Raw genomic sequence first — 6288 nt, 5'->3', positions numbered from 1 at the left:
GAGTCTCAGCGGCAGTGGCGCCTGGCTGCCTCAGTCAGAAGAGCGCGTGTGCTTGAGCTCAGGGTCATGAATTCAAGCCCCACATTGGGCATAGAGATGACTAAGAATAAAGAAATAAGGGGCGCCAGGGGGCTCAGTGGTTGAGTGTCTGCCTTCAGTTCAGGGCATGTTCCTGGGATCCTAGGGTCAAATCCTTCATCAGGCTCCCCTCGGGGATCCTGCTTCTCCCTTTGTCTGTGTCCCTCTCTGCCTCTCTCTGTGTGTCTCTCATGAATCAATAAATACAAATCTTTAAAAAGAAATAAATAGATAAAAGCCTCAGAGCCCATCAGTGGCTGTCTGTGTAGGGTGCCACCAGCTGGTGACTCAGCTCAGGACTTTGGTCCCACACAGGTTAGTGGGGGCAGTAGTTCAGGGAGCCCAGCTGACGGTCAAGTCACTGCTGTTCCCTCTGGGACAGACACTGCACCAGGAAAAGGAGGATGAGAGGACCACGTGCAAGATTTTTGTTGACTGAGCCTGGAAGCAGTGCTGCCCTTGTGCTCAGGTTCCCTTGTCCCAGCACAGCCCCCGACGGCAAGGGGCTATGGGGGCAGGAGAGCCAGTCGGCTGTGAGTGTCAGGTGAGCATCGGGAGGCCTGTGCCTCATTTTGTTCACGCCCAGAAGGCCTTGCGCAGCCTGTGCTTTCACCTGACCTCGCGTGCCTTTCCCCAGGTACGCACTCAGCTCTGCTTCTCCGCCGTCCAGCGAGAGCTGGGGTGTCTTTCCCCCATGGGGCTTCCCCTGGTCATGCTGTTCAACACGGGAGCCCATCCCTCCTTTCCTTCCCTGGGTCTGCCCTGGCCTTTCCTGGAAGCACTTACTTCTCTCCTCTTCTTCTTCTTCTTCTTCTTCTTCTTCTTCTTCTTCTTCTCTCTTCTTCTTCTTCTTTTTTAAAGATTTATTTATTTATTCATGACAGACACAGACTGAGAGAGAGGATGGATGGCAGAGACACAGGCAGAGGGAGAAGCTGACGCCTCTCGGGAAGCCTGATATGGGACTCGATCCCGGATCCCGGGATCACGACCTGAGCCAAAGACAGGCGCCCAACCACTGAGCTGCCCAGGCATCCCACACTTCTTGCTTCTGATGGGAAATGTCTGCCTCTGTCCAGTGGCTGCCAGCTGCGGAGGGCGCTGATCCTTGTCTGCTTTACCTTGTCCCGGGCACCTGAGCTGGCAACGGGCATGCAGAGGGCACACACTCAGCATTCACTGAAGGCCTGAAGTTCTAAAACACTCGCTGCCAGCAAGGTTATTATGTAAGACTAACACTTGTGTGCCCCTCGAGTGGGACTGTACATTGGTGCAATGCAGTTTTAAACAAACTTGTAATTTTGGAATAGTTTTACATTTATGGAAAGGTTGCCAAAGCAGTGCAGGGCATTCGTGTGTGCCATCACCTGCTTGCCCGCAGGTTAACAGCTGGCATTTCTGTGCTATGTTGCTCAAAACAGAGAGACCAGTATTAAAACCTATTACTATTAACCCCAGACTTTATTCGGTGTCTCCGGCCTCCCATGGATGTCCTGTCTCCCCCACCCAGGGTCCAGGCCAGGCTGCCACACTGCCATTGGCCAGCCATACTTTTGGGACATGTGTGTTCCTTGTGAAGAGAGGAGTCTCCGTCTGCTGCCCTGGTGGAAAGGCAAAGGAGCGCTTCCGCAAGGCCCACAGGGTAGTTGGCCCCAGGACATGTACCCCTGCCTCTCCCCTTTCTGTTAATTGGTACAGATTTTCTGGACGTGAGGCCACATGTAGAAAAATCCTTTATAAAGCGCACACCCTTTGATGCAGCAACTTCCCTTTTAGAAATATCGTCCAAGAAAATAAACAAGGGCAAAGATTTAGGTGTGAGGATAAATTAGGAAGTAATCTCTGTGAGCAACAAAACGTCGGGCTCAGGAAATTCAGCAAACAGGGAGCTGGGCGGAGGGTGCCCCGTGGTTTGTTAGAAGTGGAGTGACCTGACCTGGGAGAGATGGCAGTCTGACCCCTCTGGGGACTCTGGTGCCAGAAGCTGGTGGCCGTCTCTGCAGGGTGCTGCCAGCGAGTGATTCAGCCCCAACCAGCTTCCCTTTCTGGGTGCTGCCCTCAGAATTCAAGTTCCCAGGGACCAGAGGAAGGAAGTCCCAAGCCCATGGTCCTAGGCAGCTAGAGGCAGATCCGCCAACTGTCACCCCCACAGTTGTGTGGAGGGAGGGAGATCTGTTCCTGAAAGGAAGAGACCCACAGAGGACAATGCCAACAGGCAACCGCCACAAAGGGTATGTCACACAGCATTCTTCTATGAGAACATAGACCATCCAGGGGCACCTGATGGCTCTGGTGGTGAAATGTCCCTTCAGCTCAGGTCAGGTTTCCAGGGTCAAGCCCTACATGGGGCTCCCTGCTCAGCAGGCAGCCTGCTTCTCCCTCTCCCTCTGCTACTCCCCCTGCTTGTGCTCTCTCTGTCAAATAAGTAAATAAAATCTTAAAAAAACGTTTTTTTTTTTTTTTTTTAGGTAAGTCTATGCCCAACTTGAGACTTAAACTCAAGACCGTAAGATCAAGGGTCACATGCCCTACCGACTGAGCCAGTCAGGCACCTTTGGTATATCCCATTTAATATGAGAAGGTGTTTACAATGCAAATAGAAAAAGCAGTTTATAAAATAAGATGTGTAGCACAATTCTAATTACAAATACGGTTGGAAGAAAAGACATCAAAATGTTACAAGTGGTTATTTTGTAATGTTTTTGGTTTATAAATGTTTCCTAGACTCTCTACAATAAATATGTCACTGTGAAAAAAACTCACAATTTTTTAAAAGTTCATGCTCTTGGGGCACCTGGCAGGCTGTCTGGAGAGCATGTGACTCTTGATCTTGGGGTTGTGAGTTCAAGCTCCTGTTGGGCGTAGAGATGACTCAAATAAACTTTTTTTTATTTTTTATTTTTTTATTTATGATAGTCAGAGAGAGAGAGAGAGGCAGAGACACAGGCAGAGGGAGAAGCAGGCTCCATGCACCGGGAGCCCGACGTGGGATTCGATCCCGGATCTCCAGGATCGCGCCCTGGGCCAAAGGCAGGCGCCAAACCGCTGCGCCACCCAGGGATCCCGACTCAAATAAACTTTTTAAAAAAAGGTCCTGTTCTTGGATCTAGTCATTTCTGTTCCAGCATCCTCTTCTAAGGAGGTAAGTTAGAAAGCTCTTGGACACAGACAGCCATTACCGACTTTAATAGTGAAACTGCAGGCAGCCACAGAACATTGCAGTGATGTTAACTGCATTAAATACGTGGGACCCATAGAGACATGAGTGTTTTTGAAGAAATTTTACTTTTTCATATTTCTGCATAGGCTCCTCACCCAACGTGGGGCTTGAACTCATGACCCTGGGATCGAGAGTCACCACTCCACCTGTGGAGCCAGCCAGGCACGCCTGGACTGATATTTGTGTGAAAGAGCACAAAAACTAGTCACCAGAAAAATGAAATGAGAAAGACCTTTACAATATGGGCTCAATCTTTAATTTTTAGGTTCCAGGGGTGAAATAGCTGCACACTGGCGGTAGGCTTCCATCAGCTTGCTGTGTTTCTGCATGCAGCTGCTAGCAGGCCAGGAGCCACTGCTCTAGAACAAGGGACACGGCCCCTCCAGCCCCCCTGCACATGCCCACACCTCAGTTCTGGAGTGGGTGTGGGCATGCTTCCCTTCCCTGAGCGTGAGAAGCTCACTGGCAGCACAGGGCAGAAAGACATTTCCCCTCATCCCTACTCCCCAAAGGGGACCATGGCCACATTTCTCATGTGTCATTTCAAACAATGGACACTGTGGACAGCTCCTCACACTAGCACATTTGCATCTGGCTCGTTGTGTCTACAGGCGGCACAAGGTCCCATCGTGGGGCCACTGAGATCATTGAGATCTACTGAGATCACTGCTGCCACACACAATACCGGACGGGTACTCTGCAGCTCTCTGCCCCCGGCCAGGTCCCATCATAGGACACGCTCCTTGCTGGATGTGTGCTTTTATCGTCCGAAACAGTAATAATTTACTTTCTTCTTTCTTTTTAAAATTTTATTTATTTGACAGAGAGAGCACAGCATCAGGAGCAGCAGAGGGAGAGGGAGAAGTAGGCTCCCCACTGAGCAGGGAGCCAGATGCAGGACTCAATCCCAGGACCCAGGATCATGACCTGAGCCAAAAGGAAATGCTTCACCGACTGAGCCACCCACGTGTCCCAAAGTAATAGCTTTCTTGAAATATAATTCACATACCAAAAAATTCATCCTTTTAAGGGATAAAATCAAGTGGTTTTACTGTGCTCAGATTGTGCAGCCATCACTCCTTAATTACAGAACATTTGGACCACCCCAAAAGAAACCTCACAGCCACACACTGTCACTCCATACTCCTTTTTCCCCAGACTCTGGCAACCATGAATCTACTTTCTGTCTTATGGATTTGCCCACCCTAGACATTTGTATAAATGGAATCACACGTATGTGACCTTGTGTGTCTGACTCGCACTTTGTAGGTTTTCCCACTGCATCCCTTTTGAGGACTGAACAGTGTCCCGTTGGTGTGGACACACCACCTTTTGCTGAGTCATTCATCAGCTGATGGACATGTGTGTACAGACTTGTGTGTGGTCGTATGCTTCCAATGTTCTTGGGTATTTATCTAGGAGGGGCAATTGCTGGCTTGTAGGTTTAACGTTTTGAGGAAATGCTAAATTGTTTTCCAAAGCGGAAAACATTTTACAACCAACTGCCCCAGAAAGTAAGAGCTCTAATGTCTCCACATCCTCACCAACCCTTGTTACTACGGGTTTTACTTTAGCCATCCTAGTAGGAGATGGTATTATCTCATTAAAATCTAATTTGCATTTTACTAATAAGTAATAATATTGAGCATCTTTTCATGTGCTTATTAGCTATTTGTATATCTTTTTGAGAAATGACCATTAAAATTCTTGCCCATTTAATTGGGTTGTCTTTTGAGTTGTAAGAGCTCTTTATACATTCTAGAAATCAGTCCCTGATAAGATAGATGCTTTGCAAGTATCTTCTCCCTTTCTATGGGTTTTTTTTTTTTTTTTTTCATTTCTTGAAGGTGTCCTTTGAAACATGAGTTTTTAACTTTGACAGAGTCCACGTTATCTAGTTTTGGCCTCTTTTAACTCTGGTGTCCTCAGAAACCATTCCTGGATCAAAGTCATGAAAATTTACGTTTTCTCTAAGAGTTTCATAGTTTTGGCTCTTACATTTTGGCCTATGATCTGTTTCAATGTTTGAATATGGTGTAAGGGGGGGTCTGGCTTCATTCTTTCCTATATGGATATTCAGTTGTTCCAACACACATTTGGTAGAAAGACTGCTCTTTCCCCATTGAATGGTCTTGGCAACCTGCACTTATGTTTTTGTTGTCAAATTGTCCTCCAACGAGATTGCACCCCGCACCCCCCACCCTCGCCCCATAGGAGATAAATGCCGGTGTCTCAGATTGGCCCTCCACAGTTAGGAAGACACTAAGAATTGACATTCGTCAGGGACCATCAATAGGTTGAGCAGTAGGCCTCAGGGAGAGAGGTCTGAGAGCGTGCACTGAAGGGAGTAGAAACGTTTCTCAGAAAAGACACAAATGTGGGCAGCCCGGGTGGCTCAGCAGTTTAGCACCGCCTTCAGCCCAGGGCCTGATCCTGGAGTCCCGGGATCGAGTCCCACGTCGGGCTCTCTGTATGGAGCCTGCTTCTCCCTCTGCCTGTGTCCCTTTCTCTCTGTGTCTGTCACGAATAAATAAATAAAATCTTAAAAAAAAAAAAAAGAAAAAAGACACAAATGCAGGGAAATATCAACATGGACTGGGAGGGTCTGGGTTTAGAGCCCTGCTCTGCCCTTGATGGCCTGCTGTAGCCTTGGTCAGTCACCCAAACCTGGGAGTTTCAGTTCCATCCATTACACAAAGGGAGGGGTTGCTTATCTTCATGGTACCACCCCAGCATGACAGTAGCTACTGTGACGTTTTTTTGTTATCATGGCGTTTCATTAGTGGTATATGTGGCTGAGGTCATGTGGTGGCCAGAAAGTGTCACAAAGGGACAGTGCTGGAGTGCTTGGTGTGAGATTTTCAGTGATGACTGATCATGTGTAGAAACGTGGATCTACTATATGTGTCACTGTCACCCAGAGCAAGGCAGTACTTGAAGTCTTTGCGGTGACATGTCACAGGAAGGAGAGGATGTGACAGTGAAATAGG

The sequence above is a fragment of the Nyctereutes procyonoides genome, unplaced genomic scaffold (assembly GCF_905146905.1).
Source record: "Nyctereutes procyonoides isolate TBG_1078 unplaced genomic scaffold, NYPRO_anot_genome, whole genome shotgun sequence".
In the NCBI taxonomy this organism is placed as follows: domain Eukaryota; kingdom Metazoa; phylum Chordata; class Mammalia; order Carnivora; family Canidae; genus Nyctereutes; species Nyctereutes procyonoides.
This window is presented reverse-complemented; position numbering follows the sequence as displayed.